The sequence below is a fragment of the Anser brachyrhynchus genome (assembly GCF_964034855.1).
Source record: "Anser brachyrhynchus genome assembly, chromosome: 13".
NCBI classification, from domain to species: Eukaryota; Metazoa; Chordata; class Aves; order Anseriformes; family Anatidae; genus Anser; species Anser brachyrhynchus.
The window spans coordinates 8,227,528-8,243,828 of record NC_137708.1 but is presented as its reverse complement, the minus strand read 5'-3'; the positions used below and the strand labels follow the sequence as shown (position 1 = coordinate 8,243,828).

Below are 16,301 nucleotides of genomic sequence, written 5' to 3'. Positions count from 1 at the left end.
TAAAGAGGGGGGGAGGGCACGACCCGCGCGGGGCGCCCGGCCCGTAACGCCGCAGCCCCCCGGGGACCCCCCCCCCAAGTTTCGCCCTCCCGCCGCGGCCCCGTCTATTGTTGGAGGACCGAGCACCGGGGGGGGGAACCGGGAGGGGGGCACCCGGCGGTACCGGCGGCCGCGGGAGGCGCGGGCCCGGGCGGGCGGTGGGGAGAGCCCCGAGCACTCCTACAGGTGGGTGGCGGCCGCCCGCGCCCCCACCGGTGCTGCCGCCGGGCCGGGGTCGGTGTTGGGGCCGGGGCGACCGGGCCCCGCTGCTTGCCGCCCCCCCCCCGCCGCGGGCACCCAGAGCGGCGCTGCCCGGGCGCGGGAGCCGCGCGAGGAGGGGAAAGAAAAGAAGAAAAGGGAGGAAAAAAAAAAAAGAAAAAAAGACTAAAATCAAAATAATAAAAGCAAAACGCGCGAACGCGGGGGGCACCCCCCGGGTCCGCGCCGGGGGTCCGCGGAGGGAGAGGAAAAAGAGCGGGGAAGGAAAGGGGCAGAAAGCAGAAAGATAAACACGGTACCTTTTAGCCCGAGCAGAGCCCTGGAATAAAAAGGGTTTTACGAAAGTGGCGCGAAGACAATATCATGTGATCCCAGCCCAGGGCGGCTCCCTCCCGCACCGACCAGCCAAAAAAAAGAGAGAGGAATAAAGGGGGGAAAAAAGTACATCCGCTCCCCACGCCATTAGCATAATTAATTGTGTCCTGCAGCTGCAGCCGCCGCTCCCCGGCCAATGGCAGCCGGGCGGCCCCGGCCTCCTCTTCCTCCCGCCCCGGGGGCTGCGGGGCGCCGCGTCCCGTCCCCCCCCGTCCCCCCCCCCCCGCACCCGGCCGGCCGGGGGCCGAAGCTGCGGGGCTCGGGGCCGCCCGCGGGTGCCGGGCCGGTGCGGCCGCGCACGTGGCCCCGCTTTTCGGGGAGCTCCGCTCCGCGGCCGAGGGGTGCCCCTCGCCCGGCGGGGGCCGCTCCCCCGGGGGTTGCAGCTGAGGGCTGCTCCCTTCCCTTCGCCTGAGCCCCCCCCCCGAGGCCGGGTGTCCTCCCCGCGGCCACGCGTGGCTCCCCGGCACCGAGGGCCCGCGGCCGTGGCCCCGCTCGGCCGTTTTGGGGCGAAAAGCCCCCGAGGCTGCGGCCGCGGGCCCGGCCCGGCCTAGCGTGGCCTAAGCGGCGGCGGGGCCCGGGCCGTGGTAGCCCCCCGGCGGCGCCGCCCGCCCTGCCCGGCTCCCCCGCGCCTCGCCCCGGCGGGGCGACCCCGAGGGGCCCGCTCGGGGACGGGGGGGACCCGGGGGGACCCCGGCCCTGAGGTGTGTGTGGGGGGGACCCGCGCCCTGGCAGGCCGGGGAGAGGGGTCGGCCTGCCTTGGCGGGCGGCCCTCGCTGGAATGCTAAAAATGCGCTAATTGTGCCCTGCCAGCGGCCGCCGTGCCTCAGGGCTTAGAGGTAACCATCTCTGGGGAAATAAAAGGCGCCTAGAGATCGATAGCCAACGGCCCGGGCCCGCTTCTCGCCCCACACCGCCGCCACCCCCGGCCGCTGGGTCCGGCGGCAGCTCCCGGAGGTGCCTGGTGCGGCCCCGCTCGCTGCTATCTGAAGTTGGAACAAAAAGGTCCCCATGGAAACCGGGCAGTAATCTATCAGCACCGCGTTCGGTACGCGGCGAGAAAGGGGCTTTTGTCCCGCCTGTATTTACTGCTGTTTAATTTCTTTTTCTTTTTCTTTTTTTTTTTTTTTTTGAAATTCCGCAGCCGAGTTCTTCCACGTTTTCGGGGAGCTGCCCGACCTCTCTCCCCGCGCGCCCGTGTGCGTGAGGCCTAAAACAAAGCGACCATGTCAAAAGCGCTCCTCGACAAGATGGGAGGGCTCTCTGCAGGCACAAGTATTTCGGAGGCTACTTCATTATTTCTTCCAGAAACAGCCAGCCGTTCCTTCGTCATCACTGGAAACGCTCCGTTCGGATCGGTCTTGGCGAACTTTTGTGGTGTGGTGTCTCCGGGTATCGAATTCACCGACTTCTGGTTTGGAGCTGCGGGGACATTTTGTGTGACGGAGGGCTCGGGAAGATTCAAAATTTAAATTTTGCCCTCGTTAGCCAAAGTACCTTCCTGAAGTCCCGAGTCGAGAACGACAAAACAGAAAACAAAGCTCAACATTAAAGTCAATAATTTAGCATGGGTGTGTAAACCTGCTATCAGTGCCTCCGCAGAAATAGCGTAGAGCATTCACATGCAATGAAAAATACAAATGTTCCAGAAACTCGTGTATGCACAACAGCATGGAAAACATTCCCAAATAAAAGAGATTCCAGGTCTAACTCTGTAAAAGAAAACTTTTTAAAAACTTGTAGCAAATAAGCATGAAACGCGTCACAGTACTAGGAAACTTCCTTATATAAGAAAGGAATCGTATGCTTTGATATTTTTGATTGCTTAATATGCAACGTTGGATCGTAACTATTACTCAAATGTTATATAAAGAGTAAAGTTATGTATAAGTGTAGCAGCTTTTACTCAACACATGGTGCAAATTGATTATCTCTTTTCTGTTGGTGTAGAAATAAAGTAGTCTTTCAACAAATAGAGTCTGAAGATGGTGAAATAAGTCTACATGAAGTGTTACACAGATAAGATTAAACGGTATTTTTACATCCTCCTGCTGACCTTTGACTTGTATTTTTGTGTATCTTGGAAGGGAGTCTTGGGGTCTGCAAATACAACAGTTGCTAAAAAAAGCAATAGTCAAAAGAAAAAAAGTGCTGGAACATTTCTTAATATTTTAAAGGATATTGTCTAGCTAAAGTATTCATCTGCAGAAAGTTCTGCACTTTGTTGATGGTCTTTTCAAATGCACATGATTTACAGCTTATAAGGTAGCGCTTGTATAACGCGTTACTTCTTGGGGTAAGATTTTGTTCCAGGTTAGGAGGAACATTACGAAGACTAAGTGAGGTATTTCTATATAGGGACAGAGAGAAGAAATGTTTTCTTGAAAATCACTTTAAAAATTTATGGTGAAATTACATTGCTCGCTCTTTTACTCTACGTATATGCAAGAATTTGGATTTTTTTTCTCTAATTGAATCATGTACATGCATACTTGCCGAGAAGATATTTCTGTTTCCTTCGTTGCACTTTTCTTCTCGGTGTTGCAGATAATTCTGTTCTATCTCATTATGGTTCCTGATTCATTCATGCTCTTTAACAGCTATGGTCAGGGATTGCCTTGGACTGCCTCTTCCACTTCTGTTTCCTTCAAGAATTAGAACTATTGTCTGACCTTTTTTCATGCAGAGGAAAGCTCAGTGAATTGTGCAGAGCTATCTGGATGCATGAAAGAAAAGAAATGAAAATCAGAAACAAGAGGGATGCATCTTTGTGAAACAGAAAATTATTTTTCAGAACAAACTATTCAAAGATACATATGAGTTGATGTATGGAGAGACTTCTGACAGATTGATAAAATCTAAGTTATTTTTCAAAACTCTAGGAATATTTGAAAGTCTTAAGAAGGAATTCCACTAAAGTTGCAAAACAACAGAATGAAATCAGTACCCAGAAATCATTTTACAGACAAGTCTGGAGTCTCTCAGATGTAATATTTCATAATTTTGGAAGAGAATGTTCACACAGAACAGGTCATCTTAAAAAGAAAGAAAGAAAGAAACAAACAAAAGGAATATTTAAGAGAAAGTACTTTAATCATTAGCCACAGAGTTACTCTCCTGATCCTACAGTGATGGCTAACTTTTTCTGAGAACGCTCACACTGTCACAAGTTTGGTAAATCTTTGCAGGAGTAGATTTCCGTAAAGATTTGTCTTAATTTTGTGTTCTGCACACTTTGGATTGTTCATATAACTGTGGATTACACCTCATTTCCTGCTAAACTGTCTTTGTTTTAAAGCATTCAGCTGAAAAATAGGTTGAATGAAAATTATTCTTTTGAGGACAGACGAAAAAGAAATACTTGGAGGTTATGATTCAAATTTTTCCTCAGTGTCAATGAAAAATTTAACTCAAGTTTATTTTCTGAATAATCTCTATGTATTTGCACTTCTGTATGAAAAATAACTGATAGTAGAAAAAGGTTTTATTGCAAAAAATTTCACACCTTTGTCATTGTCTTAGTAAAACAGATTTGAAACTGACATTCACCTTTCTATTTATTGTACTTCATCTGTGAGCCTTTAAAATAGAAAAATAAGCTATGGCTAACTTAAGTTACTCTGCATTTTTGTTATGTGAAACATGTTTATAAAACCACTAAACCCACTCCTAAATAAGGCCAATCTACATATAAAATGGCAAATTATTTGCATTGGGAAACAAATATATAGAAATGACGTGGAGTTTGTTTAATTCTATTATTTTTTCTATTACAGTATTGATTGCTGTGATAAATAATGTAACATTTTATGTATATCTGATATGCTTTAAAGGATTGCCGCATACTAATGTCTCAAAGCTGTCTTTTTAAGAGCTCTTTGACAACTCATTATAGACATGTTTATTAAATCAAAATGTAAATATAAAGAATAAAAGCTCCGTCTGATATTTATTTCCATAGTTCAGTAGATATGTAAATATGTTAAATTCTGCATTTAGCTTTCCAATCCAGGCTGAAATTCAATTTCTCTCCAACTCTTTTATGCAATTTCTATAGATCTTGATTCTGTGAGTTGCTTCCACTTTCACTGAGATCAGGGGAAGTTAAAGAAACTCACCCTTTCACAGTACTGAGTTCTTCATGTATTCGTTCTGGTTTCACATGGGTTAAAGCCTGAAATTTGGATATAAGTTGTCTACTGGAAAGTCAGTTACTTGCATGAGTAAATGACCCAGGTTGTGTTCACAGGATAGGGCCCAATATAATGTTGAACTGCTATATTGAAAATGCTTCTCAGTAACAGGTTTTGCTTTTTTTTCACATCAAAATCAATTCTTTGAAGACAAGAGTTTTGAATTCACAGCCAATCTGGCCATGTATTTTCTCTTTCGGATTCTCAATAGATAGGCTTAGTCTTGTTAAACACATACATCCTCAGATACATATTCTTCTGCCATTTCGGTAAATTCATGGATTATACCTTCCCATATTATTTTGTTAAACTCCCTGTGGTTTGAGACTCACCTTTCTCATCAAAAGGTTTTTGTTGTATTACTGTTTCTTTACTTTGTTTCACTCCAAATGTATGTATTCTTCCCAGGCAGGTTCCCAATTTTGCCAAATATCACTGATATTTTGATTATTTGCACCTCTAATGACATTTTATGCCATGCGCATAGCCCTGCATATTAATTACAAAGTACAGTTTTCTATTTTGTAACAGTGCACAACTTCCCCTTTTGTAAATTGCTTAATATATTTTATTTCTCCACAGCCGGCAATCAGAATATCTTGTGAGCTGTCTAGATTTTGTATAAATCTTAATTTTCATAAGAATTAATATTGACATTAGAGAGAGAAAATATTACCCACGATGAGCTACATTTCTCAGTAAGTGCTCAGGCCCTTAAAGCTCTGTAAATAGCTTAAATGGGGGCTGTATAAATTTGCAGTCCATGAGAACTCTGTCTTGATGAGCAATCATCTTTCCATCAAAATGAGTTACAACGGCAGGTTACACCGAGACTGATGTGACACTTTATACATGCACTGGGCAGCTCACAGACATGAGCAGTCCTACTGATTATTCAGCCTACTCCAAGGCTAGTGGGCAAGGTCAGGGCAGACTTTGGTCCCAGTCCTGCACAGAATTCTGTGTGCACGCTTAACTCCTCCTTCGAGTCAGTGGAGCAGAATAGTGCAAGTTTAAACTTCTTCACAGTGCGTAAACTTAAAAGTATGCTCAAGTCATTTCTAGATGAGACATGTACTTCCAAAATATACTTCCTTTACGCCACGTGACATTTTAGAAATGAGTCGATAAATTACTGTTTGACTATAGGTTACACATAAAATTTATATATATATATTTGAGCTTTGTTACTCTCTTACTGTAGGATGTGATGTGATATTGGCTATGTTTTTATTTGCTATCTACATATATTATCAATGTTTGATGTAAGGACCTGACGAGAAGACCCCAAGACCCAAAGCTTGTCTTCCTCTTCCCACTGTGTCATGAAGTCTAAATGTTGTTCTCTATCCAGAAGCTCCTTCTCAGGTAAAGGGAACACATTCACCTTGCCCCAGTTGGTCAGCTTATATACACTCTAGGAGGTCAAGCTAATGCTAGATTCTGAGAACGGTTTCTGACAGCCAGCCTCTGAAAGGAGGCAGAGGTACAGATATTTGAACATGTGAGAAACCTGGCAGCATGCACACACATTGTATAATCATGCACAGTCAAAAAAACAACTGGTACTTTTTTCCGACATTGAATTCCTACAGTTGTGTGCAACATGCACTGCTAAGATTCTTCTTTCTCTTTCTTCTCTCCCTCTCTCTCTCCCTCTGAATAAATATTAGCACAGTGCAGACAGAAGCTCTCAGGTTGTCTGTTTAATGTACAAAACTTCCATCGATGCTGGGCAGCCTTTATAAACATCTGAAACTGCCAGGTGCACCTGCTTCGCATGGTACCATCAGCACCCAGAGCATCCCTGAGGCCCTGTTGCTCTGTGCAAGATCAGAGCCCGTCATTCTTCAAGGGCTCTGACAATCAGCATGTCTTCAGGAGCACTGACTGCACAACAGCAGACATCCTCGACAGAAATCGGTGTATGTAGCCATTACATTCAAAATCTTGTCAATTAGGCTGAGCTCCTCAGAGTAGGGTGGTGCAGAGTACTTTTTACATCCATTTGGGAGAGGCATTTCATTATGTAGCTTCTCAAAGTTTCCCTTCAGTGATTTCCATTCCAAACGTTTGTGCAGGAGCGGAGCAGCACTCAAAGTTGTCGCTCAGAGAGCCTGTTGCCTCTTGCAGTAGCACTGTGGAAATTCAGGGAAGAGCTTAGCTCACAGCGTAGCTAAGACACGTTGGTTGAGACCTCAGGCTGACTACATAACGCTGGGGTCTAGTCCAGCCTGCAGAGCAGCTCAGGATTAGAAGGGCATAAAAACAGCTTAAACCTGCTGTATGTTCCCAGAGCTATGGCTAGAGGCGTAACAACCTCACCTGTCATCCTGAGGCAAGGCTTTTTTTCAGGGAATGTATTGTGCATGCTCGAGGTCCTTACTGAGAACGTATTGACAGTAGCGTAACACATTTTTGGATGTGCATACTTAAAGGATGATCCTGTTACTCTGTGCCCCAAATTTTCTGCTCTAAAGGAAAAACATGATAAGAGGTAAACGAGCCCTAGCACAAGGAAGAATGTGCAGTCTAGCTGAGCCGGTGGGAAAAGGTGCTTTCTTGAGGGATGAAGTCCACAGATCCAGCGAGCCTGGAAATGAGGCTAAGGGTGGATAAATGCTGGAGTTCACATGCAAATATTCGAGATGGTCCCGAAAAATAATAATTTTTTTAAAAAAACTTTCTAGGAGGGGAGCTCTTTACCAGAACGCAGTGACAAAATGTCTAGGGGAGGAGAGGAGGCTGGAATTCCCCCGCAAGAAACGGTCTCAGCTGCGAGAAACTCCAGAAAGCAGCTTTTCCCCGCTGCCAGCACCAGCCAGCCTGGCTCTGCCCCCAAGCTGCAAACAGGTCGAAGTACATCGCCGAGCAAGAAACGGAAAGGCTCTCCAAACCCTGAATAACACCCACCCGCTTCAAGCAACGGAGGGGGAGAGGGGGACGTCTGGGGCGAAGGCAGGGGCTGCGGAGTCCCCAGCCCGGGGGTGCGGGCTGCCACGGGAGCCCAGGTGTCGGGGAAGGGGATGGAGTTTTGCCTCCGGCTTTGCCAGCCGGCTGCGGCGAGGGCTCGCAGCATCTCCGCGGTGGCACTCCGGGACCCGGCACCGCAGCGACAGCTCCTGTGCACAGCCGATAAGCTTGGCCGCCGGCCACCGCGATAGGCAGGCGGATGCAGTGCCCCCCGCGCCGGCAGCGCGATCTCCCCGCTCCCCTTCTAGCGGGGGGTACAAAACCAGCCCCTGCTCCAGCAGATTTGCAAGACTCCTCCGCGAAAAAACCTGCCACGGTCGCTTTTTTCAGAACTTCAGGTTGTTGGCCGTGGAAAGACAGCGCCTTCCCTATGCTTGCATGACTTCACTCCGGCTGTATAAATGAAAACTATTAACTTTTTCCTGCGATGCAATTTCATTAATCAGAATAGGACAGAGTACATGGAATTGGTGTGGATAAAAGGCAGTTTTTCATGTAAATTTTGTATCTCAAGACACCAAATTTTGTTAGTGTTTGAGAACAGTTTACTGTGCACCTAATTACGTTAAATTATCGTCTGCTTAAACATGAGCCATATGCAACTAGTTGAGGCAAATTTGCAGTTTACATTTCAGAGCTGTCGGCTTTGCAAAAATAAGTGAAAACATTCAAATTCTTGTGATTCAGCCCCTGAAACTGACTCATCACACCATCCCTTTAATAATGTTCCACACCGTTGTTTGCAAGGATAAAAGTTAAAATTACAGCCAATGTACAGAAATTCTTGGAGGCCATAACCCTTGAGAATTTACACTTAAATTGAGTTAATAAATAAGTCATCTAGTTCCCAAGTCCTCCTATTACATATGTCCTTTAGTTAAATCTTACAGAAAAATTATACATTATTTTCCTCAGATTGTCATGGAAACTATAGGCAAATTCTGCAAGCACCTAAACATGCATGTAGCTTTATTTACGTGGGTAAAGTTACTTGTGCATGTAAATATTTGCAGGATGAGGCTTAAAAAAGTATTTATCAACTAAAAATATTGGTAGGTATAACTTTCCCTGTTCAATTAATTCTTGCCAGTACTGATTAGCAAAGACATGGCATTCAGTAACAAAAATGCCTTCATGCCATGTAAGATAGCGAGAGATTTGTTGACTTCTGCCTCCTACAGGATTGAGGTAGAAAAAGAGGAAGTTACTACTACAAGCATGGCTCAAGATCAAACCAGACATTCTCCAAACTACTTCATCATTGCAGCTACATTTAATTTTCACAAAATATAACACTCTGACATTTGAATCTGTCACAAATATTCTTCTCCCATGCTATCACTAGAAAAAAACTGAAGAGAATTCAAGAAAAAAAAAAAGTAATTGAAGAATTAAAGGTTTGTATTAAATATATCAAAATGCATTAGCTACTGATTCTGTAAAGCTTCAAAATGGATTAATTGAAAAACCTGAGGAAAAACAAAAAGGCACAAAATTTAAGGGCAGATAGCAAGAAAGCAACTAGCATGATAGGGTTTCATTCAGATCAGCATGTGGCCTCATGTAAACTGAAATTCTTAAAAGATAATGGCAGCAACAATTATTAGCACTGAAATCATATTTGTCACCCAGAAGATATCTGTAGCAGTTCTATGAGCTCTGCACAGGAGTGAAACTCCGAAATATATATTATACAAAACAAGCTCCATGCAATTTCAGCTAAGAAATGCATTTGAGGTACCTTGTGACACGGCGCTAGGTCATGACCTAGGTCTTGAGAAGCCTGAGTTAGTAGATGTTAGTTTTCGTTGGGGCTTTGTTTACCATGGACTTAGACATTTTGTATTATTAAGAATCTGTGGCTTATGAGGACATTCTATTTATCTTACCAGTCTTTTTTGATGGAAATGCCTGAATTTTCTTGGAAACAGGGATTTTATTGTGGATTCTTGGTGCCCCTTGGAGAGGCTTATTTTTCTGGACAATAGTTTTCCTCAGTGTCACTACCCTTTTGATTTCCCAATGGTCACAGGCTCTCAAGGTCGTGCAAAGTGCATCCTTTTGTTATAATGGACCCAGAATTTTGTATAAAAAGGCAGCAAAAAGATCTCTGTTTAGTGATTTAAAGTATATTTTTCTGCCATGTACTTCTCCAGTAGATTTTGGCTGTTCTGCTTAAAAACTGTTAAACTTAAGAAGTTTAAAGACAAATTACAAGAGTACACTCAGTACGTATATATATATATGTAATTTACCGTGCATTTCCATGTAAAACAGAAATGCAGATTCTACAGCAAGATTTTGCACATGAACCTCTGTATAATTTAAACATTGATTGTATCAGTGATATTGCGTCTTACACATACTGTAAAATATAGCATTAAAACAATATGCCTTTCTGTTTTGTTTATTTGGATTTAAGTAGACATTTCCTTTCCTTTCTAAATGACTCATTTCGATAGATCCTATTCTTTTACATTCCTCCTGAGGAGTGCTGCATTAAAAAATGTTGATCACCACTACTGGCTCACTGAATTTTTTGATGGTGCTTGGCTTGCCTAGAAGATAAATTGTTCTTCTCAGCATTAACCAGAAAGAACAAACCTTTATGAAGGCTAAACATTCATTGAGAATAAAATGAATTCTAACATGATTTTTTCCCTTGAGGTCTGTTTGTCTTTAAAATCCCTTTTGGACATTTGTAACATCAAGCCTTGATTAAATGTGCAAAAATACATCAGCCTTTAAGACTGTTTCGATTCTTAAACTTTTCTTTACTTGTCATTACAATATTACACAAAATCCTATACAAATTTATTTTCTACTTTTTTGGATATATTAAATCACTTCACAAATTGGTTGAAAACATGACCAGGAATAAGTACAGTTTGTCTCCAAAATGTTGTAGTCTGTGTGATGTGCCTCAGGGCTCAAGAGGTCACTTGTAGGTTTGGGCTTTTTACTAAGTTTTTGGAATGCCTATTAGACTGCAGTCCCTTATTGTGCTGCTTGTTCCAGCTTTTGCATAATCAGTTTTAGAAGCATTGTATAATGTATTCTTACTATAAAATCTACAACAAAATATAATAGTTAAAAAGATCACGTGCATCAGCAACTCAGAAATTATTGCTTTCAGGACAGTTTAATTGCCTTTGATTAAAATTATGATTTTACATATGTCTGTAACAATGACCACCATAAAATTTATCAATCCTTTTGGCATTGTTCACCAGAAATAAAATTTCACAATCATTTTGATTACTAATTTATACAATTTGAAAAAAAATATATTTTTTAAAGAAGTTACTTCTCCATTTTCCTTATATAAATGTAGACTTAAAACTACAGACATTTGAACTGTATTTTTTTCTCAAAATATGCTTTTGCTTATGTTTTTTTTCAAGTCTCTAAGAGAAAAATCAGTTGATTTGACTTCTGCTTACAAATAGTATTTGACCATTTTCATTGTCTCAAGTTGCTCTGCAAGCACAGCACTTTAATTTTGCTATGCAAATCTCTGAGTAATATTTATACACAAACAAGTGTCCTAACTGCATATTTTCCCTTTACATATTTATATTAAAAGATTTTTTTTTAGAAAAAATAATAATTATGTTTTGCATAAATTACCAGGCAATGCTCTGATACAAAGTCTAATAAAGTCAATGGAATTTTTTCTCTCCACTGATTTCAAATTGAATTAGAAAAAGTCTTTGAAAAAGACTTTAACAACAATAACATTTTTTTTATTTTGTATAACAATATATGACATAATAGTTTATTTTGAGAGACTATCATGCAAAACTCACACATAGTTTTATTTGTCTTTATTTTTTGTTTGCAAGGTATGGCTATTTTTCCATGTTTTGCAGTCCTCGAAGGACAAAAAGGCTCCTAGCTTCAATAGCAGCTTTGCTTAATTAAGAATTTAGGACCAGTCATCTTTTTTTTTTCCTTTTTTTTTTCTTTTTACTTGAAATATTTTCAGGTCAAAATAGATTTTAGTAGATCTCTAATTGAACTCTTACATGCTCCTATTTTCTAGTAAAGATAGAGTTAGAAGGCAACAAAATCTCTAAATCCTCCAGTCCTGACAAATCAGGTTATTTTCCCATCTGCTCCTATTTGCTAGAATAACTTTTTAAATCTCCCTCTCTGATTCCCAAAGAGCAGGCAAAAGGATTTTCTTTGCCTCAGAGTTACATATTTAATATGTGAATAGATAATGAATTCTTAAAAGATTCTTTTTCACATAGTTTTTTTTTTTTTTTGTGGAGAATATGGATTTTTCTTAGAAACCCAGATTCCTTTTTAGTTTAGATCTTTTATTGAGCTTTTGGATGATGCAAGACATAGGCATAAACAGCTACACAAAGGAAACTGGGATTTTATTGTGCATTCCTGGTGCCCCTTGAAGAGCTTATTTTTGTGGACAATAGTTTTCCTTCGTGTCACCACCCTTTTGATTTCCCAGTGGTCACAGGGTTCCAGGGTCGTGAAAAGTGCATCCTTTTGTTCCTCCCAGCCTAAAATTCTGTATAAAAAGGCAGTTAAAGGACCCTAAAGTTTGTTAAGGCATGGAGGGTATTTTGTGCAGCAGAACTTAAGTTGCATGCTTTGGTAAAATGTAGTTAAGATTAAAGTTGAGGAAAGAAGATATCATTAAATAAATTGTTAGAATATCCAAACATTAACAAATATCTGCTCATAAAGTCACAGAATTAGTCCTGGAATACCTCTTAGCATTGAAATAATTAAGGATCACCACACAACAAAAATCCAACATTATTTTAATATCTAGCTATAGTTAGATTTTTTTTTAATTAATTCACTAGTGTCTTTTTAAAAGGGCTTTACTAGGTATTTGCAATTTTATTGAGAAACACTCAAAATTGTTATATTTTCTTCCAGTTAAATCAGAGCTCTTAGGGACCCTTTACTCTTTCAAAAAGACTAATGAAAACTGAATATCTGTTAGGAAACTTAACAGTTTTCCAAAGTCCATCTTTGGAATTTTTCATGAAGGAAATACGCACATTTCTTATAAATGTGTCTCTCCTTCGTAAAATAAAATTATTTATACTAAGTATTGTTGGCTTTAAAACTATATCTTTTTAATATTCCTGCATTGTTGTTCCAGTTTTTATACATGTTTCTATTACAAGATGACTCTTTACAGAGAAGATACAGCCCAGTGTCTAATTGCTGGAATTTGTGGCTTTACATTATCATGCCCTGAATAAAATCAGTACTGTAACGGAAGAAAGCTGGAGGTTGATCTCCCCTCCTGCCTCCATGTTTAAGTAGTCTGAAGTAGTTTTAAAGGTCCTAGTGAGAGCAACAGCAGCTACTGGGTGAAAAACTCTGCACGAAGCTGGAGAAGTCTTGGAGTGGGGCTGTATGAGATGGGGAAGTGATCAAACATGAGGTTGTATTGGGAGTGAGATGGGCTGGAATGGAGGAGAGTCGTTCAGGGATACTGGAGGCTGAGATAAGACACCTGACTTGTTTATCGATGCTAAGCGCTGGACCCTGTGGTGCAGCATCTGTCTTCTGTGCTTTGGGAGTAAGACTGATTACATCCTATAAAGATAGAAAATTAGGTATTTCCCAATGTAATATGTCCCATTAAAAGTGTATTATCTGTAAGCAAGTGTTGGAGTTCTGTTTAGTTTCCTATTGAAAAAAAAAAAAATTTGATTTGCGAAACTTGAAAAAATCTGATTCAGAAAAGGTTCATGGCACTTGTCAGGGGATTGCCTCATGTTCTCATTTTCCCTTTTTAGCCAAATTCTCATGAGGCAGGCAGAAGCATCCGTGATGCTCTCTCTCTCTCTTTCTCTTAAAGTGTGCATCAGAATAAAGACATTTTGCTTACAGAAGACAAGAGCAGGATGTGTTTCCCAACATAAATATTGCAGTTCGCAATTGAATGCTTTTTTGTACTGAAATATATACCACAGCTGTCTAAATCTTCCCTGGAAAACAAGATAGAGTATTTTTAAGATATTTTATGGCTCCCATATACTCCCTCCCCTTCAAAGAATTCAACCCTCTGTTCTCAAGTTGCGATGCTGATTTTTCCAAGACCAAAAGGAAGGCACCTGGAAACAGAAAAAATAACCCCTGAGAAGTGTTCCATGTCCAAAAGACACCTTTGTTCTTATTGTTCAGATTTCTTGTTACCTTGGAAATGGAAGGTGTTTCTAATTTACCAGAACTAAATTAAACCAATTTCTCTATCAGCCGCTGGAATGCTGAAATATTGGCTGCATGTAATGCCAGAATGGTGAGTTACCACTAGACCAGTAAAATCAAAATGAAAAATGAACTTTGGGGCTAACTATGGTTAATTTCTGTTTCATTCAGTGCTCCCATTTAACACAATGAAAGAAAGCTGAGAGGGAAGGATTATTTCAGTAAATATTTGTAGGTTTGGCCTTAGCTCAACACAGAACAATCACTCACTACTTGATGCAAGTTGGAGGTCCTTCATTCTATCAAGCTGTTAATTCCATCCTTGACTAAGTAAATGTTGAGGCTGAAACAGAAAATAATAGCATATCTGTCACACATTTCCATGAGATATTATATATATACAGGACAAAACACCACCACACACAAGAAAGGCACATATAAAATACATTCTAAACAACTTATTTAAATTTTAAATATTAAAATTAAATTTTTAACATTTTAAATATTAATTCTATAATCTCATTTTAAATCTGTGTATTATATTAACTAACATTCTTTATTGCATATCTCAGAAATATATTTTATATTAGTTGATCTGATGAAAATCAAAATAAATTTAAGCTACTAGTACGAAGAGCTGTAATTGCTTTCCTGTGCAATTTATACACCTGTGGAAGAGCAACAGAAGACATTTCCTCTTCCATTAACCCCGTCAAAAGCTTTGGCTGGGTTTTTCTCCAGGAGGATGGAGTGCAGCTATCTCTACTGCTCCTTTGGACACCTGTGTCAAACAACCAGTACAACCCCCTTCATAACATACAGTACCAAACCTCTCTGTGTACTGGGAAGTCTGGGAACCTGCACAACAGCCCAGCTCTTCACAACTCTCATTTGATAGCGTCAGGTGAAGGATGCTTTCCCAATCAAAACTGCTTCTCCAGCCCATTTCCAGTTAAAAAAAAAATTTGGTGGGTTTGTCGACAAAAATATATCTGAGTTTTAATGTAACTTCTGATAGGACTCAAAAGTGATAGACTAAGTCCAGACAAAAAAACAAACAAACAAACAAACAAAACCACAAACACCTTGTAACTAATGAAACATTGATTAGCAGCAGGAATTGCCAGAGTGAACAGCTGGTTTTCAGAGAGAGTCTGAATCATGTTTTAGTAGAAGAATACAATGGGGAGAGCTGTTACATGAATGCATTTGGAGGAGGATGAGAGATTAACCAGCTGGTAGTAGAGCAGCGTGTGGTACAACACCCCAGTGCCAATCCCAAAGACAGAGTAAACCATCTCGTAAACCCACGCTGGTTTTGTTTTCAAGTATTTGAAAAGCTGACAGGATGGCACAGTACAATGGAAAGTTCAAGCTGATTTCCTAGGTGTCGGGGAAAGGTGTGCAAGAAAACTCATCCACCTTGTAAAAAGTTTTCAGGGCCCCCGTAACTCTAGGAAATGTGCTTGTCCTGGGGTTGCATTTGTTTTTCAGATGATTTGCAAAACATAATTCTCCAAGCAGCTCTCTCAGGGAAGATGCAGTAGGTACAACCACACAGTGAGCTTGAGCTCTTATGGACTGGAAGACCTAGAGATGAATGGTGTCCATCCATACGCGTAGCTCCCTGACCTTCAGAGCGTCTGTTCAAACATCTGCAGCAATCAGATTAAGAACAGCAACAGTATGCAGTAAAATAATATATTTATTTTCTGTATCTTAGCTTCCTATCCAACATTCTGCTTTCCTAAATACTGTTCCAGATGTAATTAAGATATCCTATCTCAGGTAAGCACAGCTTTGAATCTCAAGGGTAGTCACGGTAAGGTGATGTAAACATATGCATTATAATACAAGTTGAGATGACGTAAACATATGCATTATAACGCAAGTTATTTGAGATGTTTTTGAATTCCATTTAATTATTTTACAATATTACCCAAAATATGCTTTTTGGTTTTTTTTTGTTTCTGCTGGTGTCTAATATCCACACTGAAATTCACCATAATATGCACTGCTTAGTATTCAAATATGTTTGGTCTCAAATGAAATTTCAATAAAAGCAGTTATGTTATGATGTTTCAAAAAGCTTCCTAACTATGTCTCAAAAAATGTAACTTGATAATTCAGAATCTCTTACATTTTATCCAGGATAGACTTGTGCCATGTGCTACCTAAAGCTGCAGGAGAAATTGGTTGTGATTCAAGCAATTTTTATTAGTTATACTAAAAGCTTTAATTTTCCTGTCTTTTCTTGGCAGTAACTCTCAATGCATCATTTTATAGCCACAAACCTGAGAAGATTCT

General features: G+C 40.9%; 1 long non-coding RNA gene across 3 annotated transcripts in view; it reads right to left on the bottom strand.

The window, feature by feature from the left end:
* Positions 1-16,301, bottom strand: part of LOC308176927 — a 44,186-nt gene that overhangs the window by 6,661 nt on the left and 21,224 nt on the right. For all 3 annotated transcript variants that reach the window (XR_013938736.1, XR_013938737.1, XR_013938738.1), the window contains one exon: positions 558-14,337. This is a non-coding gene — a long non-coding RNA (uncharacterized lncRNA). The remainder of the gene's footprint in view (positions 1-557; positions 14,338-16,301) is intronic.